This window comes from Sus scrofa, chromosome 2 (genome assembly GCF_054392235.1).
Source record: "Sus scrofa isolate SSC_HxYL_T2T_F1_AM1 chromosome 2, Sscrofa_HxYL_maternal_Yorkshire_Landrace_v2.0, whole genome shotgun sequence".
In the NCBI taxonomy this organism is placed as follows: domain Eukaryota; kingdom Metazoa; phylum Chordata; class Mammalia; order Artiodactyla; family Suidae; genus Sus; species Sus scrofa.
In genome coordinates, this window is record NC_139384.1 from 135892221 (window position 1) to 135914715 (window position 22495).

A 22495-nucleotide genomic window follows, 5' to 3' on the forward strand; every position below is an offset into this window, starting at 1 on the left:
TAACGTATAGACTTATAACACTACACTCCTGGAAACCATACTGTAGCCAGCTTTTTCAGATGGACTACAAAACATAGCTCTATTATATCCAATAAGATAAAATGATGTAGGTATAGGCCTCGCACAGTGCCTCAGACCTAGGAAGTGCTCTATAAACATTTTTTATTAAATCTTACAGTACATTCTATTATCTTAACTTTCTGATTGGAAATATCAGCTCTTTAAATGACTATGTTACAATACCAAAACAGAAGTTAATGAACAAGAAAAAGGGAAGACATATTCGTCAACTCAGTAACAACAAAGGTTCTGGAGTTTGTCTTAAGAGGATTTAAGTCACCCAATGAGAGACTAGGGGGCATACAATAATGAAACTGTTAAAAATCAGTGTATCAGGAGAATTTAATGAACTCCAATGCTACATAAGTTATTCTAGAACATGTTAGCATGTGAAGCTTAGGTTTCTTCTCTGTTGAGTGAGATGATAAAATATATATAAGAAAACTCAATACAAGGTGATAAGTGTCAGTTTTATGATATATGACGGGGGCTACAGGGGTCAATATCAATCGAAAAAGATTTACATTGATCAGTGAGTTATTTAGGTTGGTCGTGATTCCTTCTTCAGCTGTCTTTTAAGAATGAAATCATTCTGTCTCTCACTGCTTTCCTTCCTCTTCTTTTCCCACACTTCCCGAACCACAAAGATTAAAGAGCTTATAGTGGCAAGGTGGAAGGTAATATGATTTAAAATGTTATAAATAAATTTTCTAGTGATAAGGGAACAGGGTATCATCTGTAGTCTAAGAAACAATCAACTTAATAAGTGGATGGGGCAGGGAAGGAGAGGGGGGGTCAGAAGGTAATTATTTCATACAAAATATATATGGTTCATCATAAAAATAAAACTAGTCAAGGAGTTCCTGTCGTGGCGCAGTGGTTAACGAATCCGACTAGGAACCATGAGGTTGTGGGTTCGGTCCCTGCCCTTGCTCAGTGGGTTAAGGATCCGGCGTTGCCATGAGCTGTGGTGTAGGTTGCAGACGCGGCTCGGATCGCGCATTGCTGTGGCTCTGGCGTAGGCCAGTGGCTACAGCTCGGATTCAACCCCTAGCCCGGGAACCTCCATATGCCGCAGGAGCGGCCCTAGAAATGGCAAAAAGACAAAAAAAAGATTAAAAAAAATAAAACTAGTCAATTAGACTTGCCACCAAGTTTTCTAATGGAACCGCAAGTTTTTACTAACTCACACTCAGGCAGCCTAAATGGTTTATAAAAGTGCCTTTGTATGTATTTCATTATTAATTTGCATAACAAACTTGGGTAGAAAACAGCTGATCAGAAAGATAAATGTCTTAAGTAAAGGCTAACAGCTAGACATTGGATAGAGCCGGGACATGAAGTCAAATATTCAAAACAGTGCTCTTTGAAGAACCGAACGTGCAGATATTCTCTGGTCTGTACTTAGTATCAGAAAAGGAGTTCGGAGGATAGAAGTAATTGCCATTTGTTGAGCACCAACTGTGTGATATTTTTCTCTCTAACTGGGAGGTTTCCCGAGCCCAACTGGTAAGTCCTAGGACCCATGTATTGTTATACTGGCCTCTGCTCATATAATCAATAGTCCCCACCTGGCAATACTCCTAATAATTTGAATGAGGATGAAGTGATGCTGTTTGACTTCCCAGGCTAGGTCAGCTTAGAAAAGACAACAATGTTTTTGCTTGTCTCTCTTTCTCTCCAGCATCTCAATCATCATGCTCTGAGGAATTAAGACCCCATACAGAAGCCATATGTAACTGTTCTAAATGGCAGCCCCATCTGACTTCCAACCCAACATCCAGCCTCACTATCAGACACGTGAGTGAGGAAGCCGTTTTCCAGCACTGTCTGACTGCAACATGATAGACCCTGAGTGAGGAAAGCCTCATTGAGCTCAGTCAGCCCTCAGAGCCATAAGAGATCAAATCACTGTGGTTATTTTAAGCCATTAAGCTTTAGGGTAATTATTCTACAGCAGAGAAAAACCAGAAGTTCATTTACCTGATTTATTTTGTTCCAGAAGGCAATTAGTTCAACTTGTAGGCTCTCTGTGGAAGGTGATAAATATGTACTACCTGATCAAGTCTGAAACCTCATTGTGCAGGGACATGATTGTGAGATGACGTAATTTGTGGGACCCAATGCCATGTGAAAACCTGGGGCCCCTTGTTCAGAAAACAGGAATAACATGCACATGAAAAGCTTTCCTTCTTTCATAATTTCTTTAACCCTTAGTTTTTGTTTTTGTTTTGTTTTGTGTTTTTAGGGCCGCACCTGCGGCAAAGGGACGGTCCCAGGCTAGGAGTCTAATCAGAGATATAGCTGCGGGCCTATGCCATAGCCACAGCAATGCCAGATCCAACCACACCTGCAACCTATGCCACAGCTCATGGCAACGCCGGATCCTTAAACCAGTGAGCGAGGCCAGGGATTGAACTTGCATCCTCATGGATGCTAATCAGATTCATTTCTGCTGAGCCATGACAGGAACTCCTAACCCTTTGTTTTATTTGCTATTTCATGCCATTTTCAGTAAAGAAAAATTAGTATTTTAAATTGTAAGCATAATTTTTACTGTTTATATTATGCAGTGTTACTTTCAAATGCAAATATCAAAGCACTGAGCTTATATGTGGAAATCACCAAAATTACACAGTTCATATTATGTGGCTCCTTTTCAGAAGTTACTACAGCCTGACAGAAGAGAGGGACACAAACCAGACTCAGAAAGTCTAGAAGGAAAAAGAAAGAACCCAGGCCCACCCCAGGATAAGAGCCAGCCAGAGTGTTCCAGGGCACAAGGATTGTGGGGCAAGCGTAGACCCTAACAGGCGACACAAGTGTGGGGCTATCCAGTGATGCATGGCGTAAGTGCCAGCTTGCAACAGATCCCATCCCAGAGCTGTGCCTTAGAGGAGGCAGATTTGGAGGCATCAACTCTCCTGTCTGGTGCATGGGCTCCTCACCACAACAGACAGTGACCCCCAGGGATTTTAAACTTCTGAGTTGGGAGGCACTCATATCTGGATTAAGGGTGGACAAGAGGCCAAACATCCCAATGGATGGACCACAAGGTAGATGCCATAGTCTGAGGTATTCTGGATAAGAATCAGGGTTGAGGCCAAATACACATTCTTCTTTCTCTGGGGGGAACATTTAGTCATTGAGGTTGGCATGAGATCTCAGCATGACCCTGGTGAACTTCTGGGTTATCATGAATGGATCTTTCCTAGAAATAAAAACACTTGTGAGAAAGGCATATCAATTAGTGATTAGGGCAATTTAGGATGGTCCTCAAAAGAAACACCATGTGTTAAAATTTGTTACTCGCAGGCAATCGTGTTTAGGGTGCCTAATCTAGAGCTTGCAGGTGATTATATTTAGGGTGCAATTAAGCCAAGGAGAAGGGCAAGGAAGAACTCTAAGCTTTTCAATGTTATGTATGTATGTATGTATGTCTTTTGAGGGCCACATCTGTGGCATATCGAGGTTCCCAGGCTAGGGGTCAAATCGGAGCTCTAGCTGCTGGCATATACCACAGTCACAGCAACACAGGATCTGAGCTGCATCTGCAACCTACACCACCACTCACGGCAATGCCGGATCCTTTACCCATTTGATTGAGGCCAGGGATCAAACCCGAGTCCACATGGATCCTAGTCAGGTTCATTACTGCTGAGCCACAGCAGGAACTCCTAAGCTTTTCAATTTTAAACTAGTCATTTCTAAAAGAAGCATAAAGAATATAACTTTTCTCTTAGGAGTATGAGGTGCCTGCATCGAATTTCCCACCTCTAGTTCATTCCTTCCATTTCGATGGAAAATGGGTAATGGGCATCATAATCGTATGGCTGCTTCCTGCTGAACAAGGGCAGCAAGTGGGGGTTCTTCTCATGGAAGGAATGAACATTATTATGCCATATAGGTGGGGATTTAAGGACAGTTTTTGTAGTCTTTTTGCATAAGTGTGGAATTCAACATAGAAGTAGTCTAATTGAGGCATAGATAATTATTCCCATAAGAAGGATTGGGACAAGAAATTTAATTATTCCCAAAAGCCTCAAATGAATCCTCTGTGGAATGCAGCCTAGCACATCAGAAAACCAGTGTGAAACTTTAGTCACCAATTCAGAGGCATAAGCATTCTCATCATTTACCTTCTATGCCTGAGCCTTCATTTCATCCTGTGGAGTCTTGTCCTCCTGTGGGGGTTTTAATTCTGTAGAAAGGCTCAAAGATATTGTTATGTATATTCCTTGAGGAGGACCGAGGACCCTGCCCTAAGGCTGTACTATTATCTCTTGACTGTTCCTCCCTGGTCTCTGCATCCCCTCCCTTCCCTGATTAGCAACTGCCTTTTGGGACAAAGGGAAGGTCATGGAGGTTGAAGCTTATTTCTTAAAAATAAGAAAGGGAGAGCACAAAAAGGCTTGTGTGCCTAGGAGCCCTGTAGGGCCCTAGCTCATGTTATAGGGTTGGTTAATGTTATTACAGGTTCCAAGACCCTGAAAGGGACAGGTGCCGACACCGACTTTCCTGCACCCACACCCAGGCCCCTATCAGGGATGGAAGATGGCAGAGATTACAGGGTCAGGTGGCAAGAGGAAAGTCAGTGGGGCCCAGGAGGCCAAGGAGTCAGGGAGCAGGGAGAACCAGTCAGGGAAACTGCAGGGAGCTAAGGCTCCAAGCCCTATGCCTGTCCCACATCTTGTAAGACTTCACTTCCAAAATCCTGCACATGAGGGGTCAGTTAGGAATACTGGAATGCAAAGAAAGAAGTATTGTGGAGTTCCTGTTGTGGCTCAGTGGAAATGAACCTGATTAGCATCCATGAGGATGTGGGTTCTATCCCTGGCCCCACTCAGTACGTTACGGATCCGGCATTGCCCTGAGCTGTGGTGTAGGTCGCAGACATGGCTCAGATCCCACATTGCTGTGGCTGTGGTGTAGGCAGGCAGCTACAGCTCCCACCGGGTCCCTAGCCTGGGAACTTCCGTGGGTGAGACACTAAAAAAAAACAAAAACAAAAACAAAAAGAAGAAAGAAGTATTGTGTAGTATACAGCAATCCCCCTAAAACCATGGTGTCATTTTCTGAGGTTTCAGTTACCTGTGGTCAACCATGGTCCAAAAATATTAAATGGAAAATTCAAGAAATAATTTATAAGTTTTAAATTGCCAGCCACTCCAAGTAGCAGGATGAAATTTCAGGCTGTCCTGCTTCACCCTCCCCAGATGTGAATCATCCCTTCATCCAGTCTATCTGCCCATTAGTTACTTAGCAGCCATCTGGGTTATCACAGTGCTTGTGTTCAAGTGACTCATTTTTCTTAATAAAAGCAATACCAGTAGGAGGAGTTCCTGTCATGGTTCAGTGGTTAACAAATCCAACTAGGAACCATTTGCAGGTTCGATCCCTGGCCTTGCTCAGTAGGGTTGGGGATCCGGCATTGCCATGACTTGTGGTGTAGGTCACAGACGAGGCTCAAATCCCGCATTTCTGTGGCTCTGGTGTAGGCTGGCAGCTACAGCTCCGATTGGACTCCTAGCCTGGAAACCTCCATATGCTGTGGGTGCAGCCCTAGAAAAGATAAAATAAAATTAAATTAAATTAAATTAAAATAAAATAAAATAAAAGCAAGACCAGTTATTCTGGTAATTCAGATAGTCTTTCACTGTGCCTAATTTATAAATTAAACTTTATCAAAGGTATGTACATTTTAGAAAAACATAGTATATAGGGATCAGTACTATCCACAATTGCAGGCATGCACTGGGGCTCTTGGACCATATCCCTGGCAGATGGGAGGGTGGGGTGGGATCCTGTAACTGCTAGTATAATCACTGAACTGGGAGTTAGGGTTTCTGAATTCTAGTTCCATGCTCCATCTTAATTTTATATCTTTGGGGACACTGATCTCCTATAAAATAAAGATATGCTTTAAGTGATTCCTCAGATCCAGTTATTTACTCTTTAATTATGCTTAGTGTCTGTTAGAGGGGAATGTGCTAAATCCTGAAATTACAGAGGTGAACAAAAGCAATATGCCACTTATAATGCCATTAGGAAGAAACATAGTCAATAACTAATTATAAATGTAATTCATATTTTAATAGAAGTACAGGAGCTAATGCGAGCCACTGGGGGAAGGTAGGCATCATCCTCTTTGAAGTGTGTAAGGAGACTTGCCTACAGAAGAAAATTTTAAGATGAGACTGGGAGGATAAGCAAGAATAAGTCAAGTAACTGTTTCTTGGTTTGTGGGAAGGAGAAGAGCAGATGGAACAGAGACACAGAGAAAAGGCAGAAGAAGGGCAGGGCATTCCCAACAGACAGATGAACAGGAGCCTCAGTACTGCCCTTTGAATTAATACTGACTATGTGACTAGGACACACCCAATGCTGACAAAGTTAAAAGAAAAGAAAGCAGCATCTAATACATGAGAATGTGATGACAAAACTACAAACCAGCAGTGCTGTCTCAGAAGAAGGGAGGAGCAAACAGCAGATAAAACAAGTATTTTCTTCAAACACAGGGTCTGAGATAAAGATTTGGCTTCAGGGAGTTCATTTTGTTAGTTATTGGGGATGTGAGACAGGGAAAGGAAGATCACTAATCAAGATCATTTTGTTCTGTGGGTAACTAGAACTTAATTCTACTGGGGATCCTGTGAAAGACAGAAGGGAACACTCCCTCAGAATTGCTTTCTGTGGGTTAGGAAAGCAGAGTTATTTTCACCAAATCCCACCCTTCACTGGTTTGGGATTGCCCCCAAGCAGCTCAATCCCCAGTACTGCTGGTCTGGCTCATCTGTGGGTACCATATACTTCCAGGACCAGAGAATGCCTCAAGCAGAGACCCAGGAAGCCACTGACATTCTCCCTGCAGGTGAATTTCAGAGTGGGCTGAGGGGAATAGGAGCAAGGCACAAACACTGCCTGCTACAATGTCTGATTTAGTGGCTCACTGAGCTGAGGATAGAAGACAATTCTGGAGAAGGCAATGACAAGGGCTCTCAAAATAATTTCATAAATTCACAAAGTTTTAGCACTAAGTATTTCATTTACCAGCTTACAGAGGAAAAGTGGACCTGAGAGGAGTTAAATCACTTACCCAAAGTTGTACAGCCATGATGGGTCCTAGTCTCCTAATATTTGTTCCAGTCATCTTCTTTCTACCATTTCGTACTGATTCACTAACATGGCTTTCACACTGAAAAGAAAGAAAAGAAGAGGAGGAAGAGGAAGAAAAAGAAGGGGAGGAAGAGAAGAAGGAGGGTGGAGGGGAGAAGGGACAGTGGAGAGGTGGAGGAAGAGTTGGGGGTGAGGGGGAAGAACAAATGGGGATCAGCATGATTGTCCTCACACAGACAGGACAAAATCAGCCCCTAGAAAACGGATTTATAAGTGAAGTCAAAACTCAGCAGCCAGCATGAGAAGACCTCCAACTTTTTGAAATATATATAAATATTTCTCCCAAAGAACTCCCTCTTTCTCTCTATTCAAATCTTCTATAATTTTGAGGAGGTGAAAGCAACAAAATATTTTGCGGAGAATATTGCTACTATGCTCTATATGTATGTGAAAGTATGTAGCATATAATGGAGAAAAATTGGATTCCTGTTAGTAATAGTGATACTAAAAGTTTAATTGCAGTCATGTACCAATAGTCCTCCAAATAGTAAGCATATACCATAGGAACAAAATTCCATTAAACCTACACACATCATGGGCTTCTAGAAAAAAACTTAAAGAGTTAAAATATCAATATTAACACAATGGGTGATCATTCACAGGAGGACAAATTTCTCGGAACTGAATTTTACTAGCAGTCTAAAATTATATCCCTTAATATGAGGACATGGCTTCAGTCACTGGAGAGATTCTGCTAGCACAGAATGATTTATTCGGAGAGTGTACAAAGACTTAAAATAGCAAAACTTTAAATTTGAAAGTGTATTTTCTCTGCCTTAATAATAATTATATATAAGGCTAAAAATATGGCATGAAAAAACAAGAGTATATCTGCAAATTAAGAATATATTATAAGGTGAATAGAAAATTTTAAAATAAGGTGAACAATAGAATTTTTCATTTAAGAGAGCTAATATACCAAATATATATCTGAGGTCAAATATAAGAGTAACTCACTGGAATTGCTGTCATGATCAATTTTAAAAAGGAAAATGCTATTGTGGAGTTATTTTAATAATAGCTAAGTTTTCTAGGGGCCTAGGTGAGTTTTTGGCATATATTTCAACCTTTCCTAAAATCTTCCCCAAAAGAATTTACTATGCCCAAATCGTTCTATTTAAGCAGCTCCAAAGGATCACAGTCATTCTGGGATGGCTCATACATTTTTAAATTCAACTTTTGTCAAAGTGATTTATGATTCTGAATTGGACTTATGTCAATTTGATCTATGTTTATGCTCTTGGCCAATGCTATGCATACTTACCATAACTGAGATGTCACAGAAAAAGAAGATCCACAGGGACAGAAATGATATACCAAAGGTCCATTAATGGGAGATAACAGAACAGGACACTGATTTTGCTTTCTTTCAGTGGCCCACAAGCTCCAGAAAGCATGAGTCTTGCAGTACCAAACATGAATTAGGAGTGTCGACTCCATCTGGGATAAACGGATATATCCTCTTCTTTCAAGGAGTGTGACACCTCCCATAAAGTTCCTTTTGAACTTTTTAAAGAATGGCTGAGTTAGGAAACCATTTAAGACTCACCACTGATGACCATTAAATGATATTACAGTTCTGTTCAGTGCACCTGCTACAGAGCAAGAGCCATTACAAGTGGCTCAATTTTTCCCATTTTAGCATAGACATTTTTCTTGTCCCAGGGAGAAATAGTTACCAAGATGTGGTGGATAAAAAATGTATAAGACAATATTGCATCATCAATATTCACAAAAGTTCCTAGCCAACAAACTTGAGGAATTAACAGTAAATTACTAATACTTTTTTAAAATACTTTGCCCTTTTAGGAACAAGACAGTAATTTTAGCATTAATAACTGTTGGTGAAGTTATAGAGTCCTATTTTCTCCACTCCTGATCTGCCATTATCACACACATTCTTCAAAATTTTGTTGTCACTGCTAAGTATAATTTACTTATTTTCTTTCTCTTTTTATTGTTAGTACATTACTATATTTGAATTCTATATATCTAAAATAAAAAGTACAGACTTTACTATCAAAGGTGTCAATATTTTCTTGTCATTGCACCAAACAGTGCAATGACAAAATTCCTAAAATGGTCTTTTACTTATCTTTGATTTACAAAGCATCTGCTGAAAATATTACCTCTTTAACAGTGATGGTGTAGTTTCTGCAAATCGCCACTGTTAATTACCTCTCAGAAAACCATCAAAAGTTAGCTTGAAGAATATATTTTGAAAAATTTTGAGAGGAAAATAGTTTTCACAGAATATCTGCAGAAAAGAGAACAAAAATATACCATGATTTTTCAAGGACTTCGTCGGTCCCAGAAAATGTGCTTGTCCAAGTAGACCCTGAAGTACAAAACACCGTAAAATTTTACATTTTCTCTAAACTTAAAGCTGTGACCACAAACTACTCTCTAGCTCTGTTCTTCCCTCTGGATAGCGACACTCAAAATAATAGGGTATCCAGAGAGTTATGAAAGCTTACTACTTATAGTTCTTCAATCAAGAAAGCATCCTTCACTTTTACCAGTTTATATGCAGTTCTCTAATTGGAAAGAATGTACTAAACCAATTACAAAGGCTTAATCTATTCCCAGAATTTTACATATATTATATGCCTAATACTTGAAGCTGGTTTTACTGATCTCAGAGGATCTCTGGCAGCCTTAACTCTACCTGCCAGTAGGTCTCTGATATTCTTATGAAATTAATCTGAATAACTTTGTGCTTCCCCGAATTGTCAAATACTAGAGCATTTCAAAGCAATACTAAATTCTATTAAGAACCCGTGAAACTTTCTTGAACTACAGATATTAAAACTAAACAAGGCTCTCAAGTAAGCTAGACAACTCAATCCTCATCTTATTCTAACACCCCATACACACAATTCAAGTTTGTGACTTAGTAAAATGACAAATCATGACAAATTTTAGACAATGCTGTTGAAGTAACAGGTGCCAAAGACCATATCACCTCTCCCACATCCACAGTTTCAAGTAACTCACTGTTTTTTGTCACATCACTGAGATGATAGAACAGAAGGCCATTAATAGCTCTGGGTGAAAGCAATGATTCAATACAGGCTATTGTGACTATCACATTTTGTTTTACATCATATCAAGACATTTAATCACTTATTTAGCTGCTTCTTTAAGGAAGATTCCTCTGACCTTTCTACAGCTCATTTAGTGTACTAGGAGAGGAGAAGACGAAGAATTCATTTCAGATTCTGCCATGCTTCTGCAGTACAACAGGTGTCAAGATGAAATTTGATTATCCTGGTTAGGAAGATGTTTTTTCAAAAGAATGGAAGTGCTCACACTGCATGACACTCTCCTTTCTCATTAAGTCTGACATTTCAGTGCTTTATTGCAAAGCCTGTGATTATACTGGACTGTGGGTTTGAGATTTTGCTTGATACAAACACACTGAAAAGAAAGGAAAGCAAGTGGCAGAGTTCTTAACGTATACTTTGTAGCTAAGGTCACTGTATGACAGTTACCAAGCAGAAGCAGCAGCCAAGCCAGTTTTCAGAGAGCAATGAACAGCTGCTAGAATAGGCTACCAGATCAGCCTACATAATTGGTAATTCAGGATGACTTTAACTAGAAAGCCAAGCACATTTGCTTTACCTACTTTTTATTCCAAAATGGACTGTGTTCTCCATTGCCGAAGCTATGTCTAAATTCCTTGATTTATATTTTGACCCCCCATTTCAAGGAAGTTTAACATCTGCTTCACTTTTAGAAATGGAGACCTAACCAGAAGATACTGGCAGCAACTACAAAAACAGATGAATACTCTGGTAAAGATAGGGTGGCTGTTGGATCCAGCTAAACCATAATTACTTCCCAAGGCTTGGATTTTCTCTGGAAGTTGACAGGTGGCAAGCAAATGCATATGTCACTGTATTCTTCTCACTCTATGCTACTCCTTTTTATTAATATAAGTTTAAAAATTCAAGTGCGGAGTTCCCATCGTGGCACAGTGGAAACAAATCCAACTAGGAACAAAGAGGTTGCGGGTTCAATCCCTGGCCTCGCTCAGTGGGTCAAGGATCTGGTGTGGCTGTGGCTATGGCTGTGGTGTAGGTTGGCAGCTGTAGCTCTGATTCGACTCCTAGCCTGGAACCTCCATGTGCCATGGGTGTGGCCCTAAAGAAAAAAAAGCGTAATAAAAAAATTCAAGTGTATTTTTAGTAAAGATAACAGCCATCACCCTATTAAGGAACTGCATCAGAAATGGGAATTTTACTCTGAAAAAGTACTTTGTGATCATTTGTGGAAACTACCATAAACAATTTCCCATCATTTATCATACGGATATACATTCAGAAATACTATGAATGTTTTATATACTCTAATTCATTCAAAGACAGTATGTTCCCTCTGTAACCTAGTACCCTATTAGAATATACCTGGGAATATATTTCTATTTCATTTATTTATTTATTTATCCTTAGAAACAAAAGGCATAGATTCACCAAAGAATTATGAGGGAGAGCCAGAAAAATCATGTTCTCGATGTAAACAAGACAGTCAACTCTATCCTATAAATAGAGACAGAAAACTAATTTTCAAGTGATATCCAAAGGTGATCTGAGGAGTTCCCGTCATGGCGCAGTGGTTAACGAATCCGACTAGGAACCATGAGGTTGTGGGTTTGGTCCCTGCCCTTGCTCAGTGGGTTAACGATCCGGCGTTGCCGTGAGCTGTGGTGTAGGTTGCAGACGTGGCTCGGATCCCGCGTTGCTGTGGCTCTGGCGTAGGCTGGTGGCTCCAGCTCCGATTCAACCCCTAGCCTGGGAACCTCCATATGCCGTGGAAGCGGCCCAAGAGATAGCAACAACAACAACAAAAGACAAAACAAAAAACAAAAAAACAAAGGTGATCTGATACATCAAAAGATAAATCTTGATCTTTTAAATTTTTTTTCTTTTTGGCTTTTTAGGGCCACACCTGCAACATATGTAGGTTCCCAGGCTAGGTGTCAAATCGGAGCTGTAGCTGCCTACCTACACCACAGCCACAGCAATACTGGATCCTTAACCCACTGAGCAAGGCCAGGGATCAGACCTGCATCCTCATGGATACTAATCAGATTCGTTTCTGCAGAGCCATGACAGGAACTCCTAAATTTTGATCTTTTAAAGAAAATGTATTTAATCTCATCATTTTATAATTTCCATTTCTAAATTTCCCCAGATATAAGCATGCCTGAAATTTAGGAATCAAGTATACTCTAATAAATTTAAGATTTTTCCTATCCCTAGTAAACATAATTTCTCCCTACAAATACCAATAATATGGAATATAAGTCAATTCAAATGCTATGTAGAATATCTGCTTTATCCAACTCATGTTGTCTTTAGGAAGAAAACATTTGAAAAAAAATATCAGTTAAAAGAAGAAGGTGACAGATGGCTTAATAAGCTATTATCAGTTAATGAATTAACAAACATGGTGTACTGGTTATCTATTGCTATATAACAAAATTAGTGGCTGAAAACAACAAACATTATCTTTCAGTTTCTGTGGATCAGGACTGCAAGCAAAGCACAGCTTGGTGCCTCTGGCTTAGTCTTTTATGAAGCTGCACTCAAGCTGTTGCCTGGTGTCAGGCTCTTATCACAAGACTGGACTGGCTGTTGGCAGGCCTCAGAACACCTATATCCAAGCTCACTCACTTGTCCCTCCTCACGGGTCTGCCTCACAACATATTTCTGCATTCAGCAAATGATCCAAGAAAGAACAAGAGAGAACATTCAAAATAAAAGTCATAGTCTTTTTTCACCCAATCTTGGAAGTGACGTTCTATATTGTTACCATATTCTATTCATTACCAAGTCAGTAAGTCCAGCTCACACTCAATGGAAGAGAATTACACAAAAGTGTGGATGACAGGAGGTAGAGGTCATCCAGGATGAAAGTAAAGGCTCCTTTTCACATAATGTGTTGAAGCTCTCTCAATTCCACTTGGCCATTTCTCATTTGTGATTTTTGATTCAAATTTTCTGTATCAATGTGACTAATTCAGTTATTTGCACTTCCTGGACTAAAGGCATCAATAAACACATTTAAATACAATTTATTCTTTCATATAGAGTAACTTCTATCTTCCAAGTTATATCTTACATTTTTAACATTGTAAGAAACCAGTCACACTGGGTATTGGGACTTCAACACACGGATTTGCAGAGGAAACATTTCAGTGCATAACACTAACCAACATGCTGGGATTTTAAAGGGCTGGCTCTTAGTGACGTCACATTTCAGGACCCCACAGGAAACTCTGTGGTTCATTTAGGAATCATTCAGCTCTAGAACGTCTGCTGCATTCCACTGCTATCCCCATCACAGATATACAGCTACCTCTGGACTTGTGTCTTGGTATATAGACCAAGTACATGTGGACTATTATCTCGGCATAATTGGAGTAACAAGTGGCTGATCTAGACTAAACTCTGTGTAAGCTTTCTTTTACACATCAGGAAATAAAGCAAAACATTTACTTTTCCCTCACAGCAATCCAGGCTACTATCCTATAAGGGTGCCATCCCCCATCACCTAAATCTCCATCCATACATGTAATATTTGGAGCCATCTAAGCGAATCAGTCAATTATTTATTCATTTACCCATTCAGGTATCAACTACTTATTTCTGAATGTGCTAGTCAATATCCAACATACTGGTAATTCAGAGACAAAAAAGACAAGGTCCCTGTCCTTGAAAAACTCATAGTTGAGAACTAAATTTGAACTTTTAAAATTTGGGCTTTGGACCTAAGAAAAGTATGTAATCACTATCCAAATTTCAACACCATTAAAAAGCAGATCAAAATTAAAATTCTTCCTAGTTGGGACTCCTGCTAAGCCATGCAGTGCCTTTGTAGAAATTAAAAAAACGGCGACCTCACTGGGCCAAAATTGACACACGAATAATGCTGTTGTACAATGAGCACCCTTTTCTTCAATGGGCACAGACCAAGCAGGAAGCACAGGAGGATCTGGGCCACCTACAGACCCCTCAGTTATACCCACTTGTCCAAAGAACACAAACTGCACCATCTTATATGGCAGTCCTCTTCGAGGTGGTGGGACTCAGAATGTGTTGGGGTGCCACACAGGTCACCAGCAAACATTCCAGCTTAATGCCATCCCTACAATCCAAACAGTTAAGCCGAGAAAATTAAAGTCTAGAGATTTTGAAGCCAATCCAGAGATCAGGAAGAATAATCAGGAGAATCTCAAAGCCAAAAATATATGAATAACTATGAATTCCATATCAATGAAATTCTAGCAAACTTTTGTAATTTGTCCCAGTGAACTCCTTTACCAGCTAGAGAAAGAAAGAAAGATATAGCAGTTTTATAGCAGGCTTGAACCAGCCATCTATTTTCTGGGTTGGATTACAAATGAACTATGAACAAGGACCTAAGCTGTGAATGCCATGTACCTTATGAGTACTCACTAAATGCAAAGCAATAAAATCCTACTTTATGCAAAATGAAAAAAATAGAGGAAGGTGGATAAAACAACTAATTTCTACAGTTACAAAAACAATTATTGGACGAAGAGGGGTTGTCAAAAGTGTCCTTCATACACTATCCTAAAATATCCCCATATTTTATTTATTTTAGTTAGTGTTTTTCCAGTCGGCATGCATGAGTGCATGTCATCAATTCAGTGAATGAGAAGTTTGATAACACTATTTTTCTATATCATGAAGATAAATACATAACTTAGCTTTAGGCTTCTAATTAAATGAGCCACAAACTCTGATTTATTAAAAAAACATTTCATATTTTTGGACAGAAATTTAGCTTCATTCAAAGGCAATAAGAAATGACTGTAAAGGTTATTGAACTGAAATATGTATTCTTTTTAACCCCCCAAAAAGTCACTAAAATTTGCATTCTCTTAACTACAAGTCATATTTAGGTGGACAAAATATAGTAAGAGTAATACAAAATATCATTAGTAGTATATGCTGATAAAATATAAATCACATTTTAAAATGTGATTTAATATCTAAACCACTGCAATAACTATGACCATACAACAGACCTAGATTATAGGGCAATCATCTAGAATCTGTATTCCAGATTATTGCAGTCATTTCCCCTTCCAGCAAACACTCTTGTCAATCTTCCTCACACTTGTTCTATCTTAATTCTCTACAAAATTTTTTTAATATTAGTTGAGTATAGCTGACTGACAATGTTGTATTAGTTTCAGGAGTACAGCAAAGCGAATCAGTTACGCATATAAATACACCTATTGTTTTTCCCATGTAGGTTATTAAAATTCAGTAGATTTTCCTGTGCTATATAGTAGGTTCTTGTTCATCATATATTTTATACAGTAGTGTATATAGTTTATTCCCACCCTCCCAATTTCTCCCTCCTCCCAATGGTTTCACCTATGGTAACCAAGAGATTGGTTTTAAAATCTATCAGTTTGTTTCTGCTTTATGAATAAGTTATTTTGTATCATGTTTACTAGGTTCCACATATAAATGATACCATATGGTATTTTTCTTTCTCTGAATTCTACTAATATTTTACAATTACATATATACTTTTTTCTCCAAATATGGAACTGTGTGTACACGCACACACAGATTTTTCCATTGAAAATATCTTATGAATACCTTTCCATATTAACACAAAGACAACTACTTTATTCTACTAAAGGGCTGCATGATGTTCTACTGCATGGCTTTAATACTCAATGTATCAGTGAAAGACAGTTTACTTTCAGTTTTTAATTTTTACGTACAACACTGCAATTAAGTTAACATATGTCTTTATATATCCACTATGTACTATATTTTTCCATGTAATAAATTTCTCAAAATAGATTGCTAAATAAAAGGTTTTTTATGAGATCCTTGAGAACAGAATTCATTTCTCAATTCCCACAGGATTCATATAACACTCTAAAATATGTGGTTACTAAGTGGTGCTAGCAGAATTAAGTTAACTGAGAGGTTGCCTATACTGACTTTGGAAACAAACGGAATAAATACAACTGAATGGCCCTTTTACTTTTTCCTATAGCAATAGAGTCTCCAAAGCCATCTGAAGCTTCAGTTTAGTAGGAGGTTCTGATGGTAGGCAACTCTTTACTGAAAAGCAGTGTTTTATTCTGTTTGCTAGAAATGAAAGCCATCACTCCACTGTCACTGAATGAGCATTAGTATATTATAATTTTACAGCATTCTAATGTACCAATCATTATTGGGAAAACACATCATGTATTAGGTGAGTATAGTATACTTGAAAGAATATTGTCTAAAGGCAAGGCTGTGCCTGGTCCAGGAACTTACACATGCCACAGACACGGCTGATATAAGGGAAGCCTACTGCTATCAAAATTTATCACTCTGTGCCAGTACTCTCTAGCACACAGCTTCTTCATTTGTAAAATAAGATAAAGGAAATAGACAAACTGCATGGTCCTCCATGGTCCTTTCCGGCTCAAAAATTCTCTGCTATAATTCATGTTCATAAAAGATAGTATTGCCACATTATTCAATTTTTTTTTTCTTTTTAGGGCCACATCTGCAGCATATGGAAGTTCCTGGGCTGGGGGTCAAATCAGAGCTGCAGTTGTGGACCTACACCACAGCCAGAGGAAAGAGGGATCTGAGCTGTGTCTGTGACCTACACCATAGCCCATGACAATGCCAGATCCTTGACCCAGTGAATGAGGCCAGGGATTGAACACACAGCTTCATGGATACTCAGGTTTGTAAACTGCTGAGCCACCACAGGAATTCCTTATTCAACTTTTAAAATATTCCTCGGCTGGGCAGTTTCAAGATGGCAGAGAAGTAAAATGTGACATTCACCTTCTTCCACAAAAGCATCAAAAAAAAAAAAAAATCTACATGTAGAACAATTCAAACCGAACATCTACTCACCACTGTCAGAAGACCTTAAACCTCCAAACAGGGCAAGAAACCCTCCACATAACTGGGTAGAACAAAAGGGGAAAAAAAGAGAGAGAGAAAGAGAAGAGAAAAAAAAAAAAAAAAAGGCTGTCTGGATGGAACCAGCACTCCTGAAAGGAAGCTGTGGAAGAGGATAGGAACCTATACCCTGGGAAGCCACCTAACCGATGAGGAGATCAGCTCAGACGGAAGGACCTCAAAGCCTCAGAGAAAAGCGTAGCAGCTGGACTGAGGATGGCAAAGCAGAAAGAGAGCTGCACAAACCATCAGCACCACTACCCCAGGACACCACAACCTGAGATACTCAGTTAGGAGCTGGGTGATGAGACTCAGGCTATGGATGGCATTTCTTGGAAGAGGACTAGGGGTGGCTGTATGGAGAAAGGCTGAAGGGCTAGGGAGTGATGCACCAATGGCTAGGGAATGGAGTGCCATAGCCAAGGGAATCTGGGAGGAGGCCTGAGCCCATAGGAGAAATAAGGAGCCATTGTGGGGAGGGTGAGAAGAGGAGGGGCAGACCTCCACAGGAATATCATTCCCTGAGCATGTGTGGGCTCTCAGGGTGGGGTTCCTCTTGCTCAGGCTATCAGCAGTGGGGCACCTCTTGTGTGGGCTACAGTCAGCAGAGTGCCTATTGTGTGTACTACTGGCAGCTGGGCGCCTTTTGCATGGGCTAAGGATGGCAGGCATCTCTTGTGTGGGCTATGGGCAGCAAGGGAAAACCACCACAGCCATCTCAGACTCCAGAGGTCCCATGACCACCACCATTAGGGGTCCATGAAAAGGAAACACCTGCAGTCCCAGTCACCTCAGAGTTTTGCACAGAGGAGGGCACTTCAACAGAGCAATACCTGTTGTTGCTCTCACTCCCCTGGGAATGCACACGCCTACTGCTGCCACTGCCAAAAGCTCTGGGAGTCACCTACAATTGCCTGCGTGTCAATGCCACTTCCCAAGGCCCTGCACCAGGAGCAGTCTGTGCCACCTCCCCAAGGGTCCTTGCTACTGCCAAGGGCCCAGCAACCAGGCACTGGCTACTAGCCATGCCCATTGCCTCCATTCCCTGGAAGCACACATAGGCCATACACCAGCATGGGTATAACAGCCTGCACATGTGGAGGAAAGAGAAAGCAAGCATTCAAAGCAAAAACAGTCCTCACAACAACAACAACAATGAATAGTAATAATAATAAGCCCTCACAAAATACCCACAGGTGCACTTGCATATAAATAGCCCTCTAAAACTGCAGTAGTTGTTTTCCCTAAACTCACAGAATAAGAAAAATATAAGCAAAATGAAGCAGCTCAGGAACCATTCCCAGCTAAAAGAACAGGATAACTCCCCTGAAGGAGCAAACAATGAAAGAGTCTAACAGACTCCAAGTTCAAAAAGGAGACAGTGAAAATACTGAAGGAGTTAAGAGTGAATATGAAGGAACTAAGAGCAGATATGGATGGTAATGCAGATTACTTTAGAAAGTAACTAGAAAATACAAGGAGGAGCCAAGAAAAATTAGAAAATTCATTTGCAGAGATGAACGCTGAGTTAAAGGAATTGAGAGCAGGATGAATAATGCAGAGGAACAAATAAATGACTTGGAATATAGAATAATGTAAATCATCCTATCAGGGCAGCACACATAAAACCACATGAAAAAATATGAAAGCAATAAAGAGACCCATAGGATATTATAAAGTGGGTCAATCTAAACATAATAGGGATTACAGAAGGAGAAGAAAAAGAAAAAGGGATTGAAAATATATTTGAAGAAATTATGTCTGAAAACATTCCAAAGCTAAAGGAAACAGATATCAAAATACAGGAAGCACAGAGGGCCCCAAACAAGTTGAACCCAAACATGTCCACACCAAGACATATTATTTAAAAAATTGCAAAAATTAAAGATTAAGGGAGCATTCTAAAGGCAGTAAGAGAAAAACAAAGAGTTAATTATAAGGAAACCCCTATATAGAAGCCTATCAGCTGATTTGTCTGCAGAAACACTATTGGCCAAAGGACAGTGGCAAGTTAGAGTCAAAGTTCTAAAAGGGAAAAATTTGCAGCCTAGAATGTTCTATCCAGCAAGAATATCATTTAAAATAGGAGAAATAAAGATTTTCTTCAATAAACAAAAACTAAAAGAATACGGCAAAACTAAAACCATTTGAAAAGAAATACTGAACATTCTCTTCTAAACAAAAAAGAAGCAGGAAGAAATAGGAAATCATAATTGGAAAGTAATCACCGAAATCAGATAGTATACATATCTAAAAAGAAAAAGAAAAACCTGTTGTAAAAATGATGATAAACACAAGGAACAGCAAAAGGATAAATATAAAGATGTTTTAAAAAGACATCAAAATCCTAAAAAGTGGAGAAGGAAATCAAGAAAGTCTTGACTTTTTTTTTAGAATGTGTTCAAGCCTATCTGACTATTAGGCTAAAGCAAGCAGATATAGGAAGGGGTTAACATACTTGAAAAACAGGGCAATTGGAAGTCAAAACCGGAGTTCCCAATGGGGCTCAGCAGTTAGCGAGCCCTACTAGCAGTCAGTAGGAATCAGGTTCGATCCCTGGCCTTGCTCGGTGCATTAAGGATCTGGCGTTGCCATGTGCTGTGGTGTAGGTCAAATATGTGGCTTGGATCCCATGCTGCTGTGACTCTGGTGTAGGCTGGCAGCTACAGCTCCAATTGGACCCCTAGCCTAGGAACCTCCATATGCTGCGGGTGCAGCCCTGAAAGAACAAAAAAGGCCAAAAAGAAAAAGAAAAGAGAAATCAAAACCAAACAATACATTCACAAAAAATATTAAGAAGAGGACACAAGCATAAAATAAAAGGAAATAATCCAACCAAAAAAAGAAAGGAGCACAGGAGAAACATAGAATCACCTGGAAAACAAGGTTTAAAATGATAGTAAATAAATATTTATCAATAATTACCTTAAATGTCAATGGACTGACTGCTCCAATCACAAGACATAGAGTAACACAACCACTATGGGAAACCAGTATGGAGGTGCCTTAGAAAACTCAACGTGGAGCTACCATATAATCCAACAATCCCACTCCTGGGCATAGATCCAGACATAACTTTCACTCAAAAAGACACATGCACCCCTATGTTCATTGTAGCATTATTCACAATAGCCAAGACATGGAAACAACCTAAATGTCCATCACCAGGTGAATGGATTAAGAAGATGTAGTATATATACACAATACTGCTCAGCCGTAAAAAAAGAACAAAATAATGTCATTTGCAGCAACATGGATGGAACTAGAAATTCTCATACAAGTGAAGTAGGTTGGAAAGAGAAAGACAAACACCATATGATACAACTTATATCTGGAATCTAATATATGGCACAAATGAACCTACCTACAGAAAATAAACAAAGTCATGGACATGGAGAACAGACTTGTGGGTGCCACCGGGGAGGGGGAAGGAGCGGGATGGACTGGGAGTCTGGAGTTAGTAGATGCAAACTATTGCATTGGGAGTGGATAAGCAAGGAGATCCTGCTGTATAGCACAGGGAACTATATCCAATCACTTGTGATGGAACACAATGGAGGACAATGTGAGAAAAAGAATATATGTATATATGTATGACTGGGTTACTTTGCTGTACAGCAGGAACTGACAGCACATTGTAAACCAACTATAATAAAAAAATAATAAAAAATAAAATATTCCTCCTACTTTGATTGAAAATAGAATTATCAGGAGTTCCTGCTGTGGTGCAATGGGATCAGCAGCGTCTCTGCAGCACCAGGGTGCTGGTTAAATCCTTGCCCCAGCAAAGTGGGTTAAAGTATCCTGAGTTGCCAGGATTGGGATCCAGTCCTTGGCCTGGGAACAATATATGCTGTGGGGTGGCCAAAAAAGAAAAAGAAGGAGTTCCCGTTGTGGCATAGTGGTTAACAAATCTGACTAGGAACCATGAGGTTGTGGGTTCAATCCCTGGCCTTGCTCGGTGGGTTGAGCATCCGGCGTTGCCGTGAGCTGTGGTGTGGGTCAAAACATGGCTCAGATCCCTTGTTGTTGTGGCTGTGGCATAGGCCGGCGGCTATAGCTCCAATTGGACCCCTGGCCAGGGAACCTCCATATGCCACAGGAGCAGGCCCAGAAAAGGCAAAAAGACAAAAAAAAAAAAAAAAAAAAAGAAAGAAAGAAAATAGAATTATTGGAAAAATTTTTTCCTAAACCACTTCAGATTGCATAAAACTGGAAATAAATGTGGATATATTCTCTACAATTTGTGAAGTCAAAATGGATGTATTGATTCCTATTGCAGTGTTTTTGTGAAGATTCAGTGAGACAATGCAGGTAGAATACTTTGTGGAGGACTATCACACATAGGTAATCAGTGACTACCACATTTCTTATTATCACTGGAGAAGCATTAGAGCTTATGTTTAAAAGCTCTATCACCATTTCCTGTTATAAATTATAAAATTATGCATAAAATCAGAATTTAATAATATATATTAATCTACAGTTAATCATCAAAAATGTTATGACATAAAATACATAGTGTCCAGCTCTTTTCATAAAGAAAATGATACTTTCAAACATACTTATTCCTGAGCTAATATGGAGAGCGCTATGACATAACAAGCAGAAGAGCTTACAAAAAAATAAACTTAACGTCATTAGCTATTGTCAGTTTAACTAGGTCTAACCCATGAACTGAAAGAACCTTGTGTTATGTAACTTAAGTAACAATGACAAACCACATTTTCAGTGGAAGTGGCATCCCAGGGTTCTAGCACTTAAAATAGTTACTCCAAGCATATCTAAAGGCCAGCACATGTATGTTTTATGCACTTTATTGTTTCATAAGATTTCAAACTGCAACATATTAACAGCAAGAAAGGACAGTCAATCATTAAATTCTTTAGAGCTAGAAGATTCAAAACCTTGATCGATTTTAATCAGTTCTCTCCTAAGGTATAATATATGCACTGTCCATATTGCAACCAAACACTACAGTTTTGCCTAGACTATCTCTGCTATAGATGTAACCCTATCTTTTCACCTTTGGGAGCTTCCCATGGTATTTTCTCTGTAGAAAGTTCCCACCCGCCAACTTCTTCTAAGACCATAGTCAAATCTGATCTTTTCTGCAAGGCAGTCACTAATCCTCTTATACTTGGTTTGAGATATAATACAGTCAACCTTCAAGATTAAATGTGACTCTGCCACTTTACCTTGATTCTACAGAGGCCTTAAAATCCAAGTATCTTTTATTCTCACTACATCATGAGCTTCTTACTCTTCTAATATCAAGTGTTTAATATATA

The 22495-nt window shown here is 39.4% G+C and overlaps 1 long non-coding RNA gene across 8 annotated transcripts in view; it reads right to left on the reverse strand.

The window, feature by feature from the left end:
- LOC102160311 (uncharacterized) overlaps positions 1-22495 on the reverse strand; it is a 462347-nt gene that overhangs the window by 316285 nt on the left and 123567 nt on the right. For 5 of the 8 annotated variants that reach the window (XR_014838658.1, XR_014838661.1, XR_014838660.1 and 2 more), the window contains 2 exons: positions 9366-9493; positions 7157-7255 (listed from right to left, as the gene is read on the reverse strand). This is a non-coding gene — a long non-coding RNA (uncharacterized LOC102160311). Of the gene's footprint in view, positions 1-7156; positions 7256-9365; positions 9494-10233; positions 10478-22495 lie in introns of those variants that run through there. The other 3 variants (XR_014838664.1, XR_014838663.1, XR_014838665.1) reach the window with 2 other exon arrangements.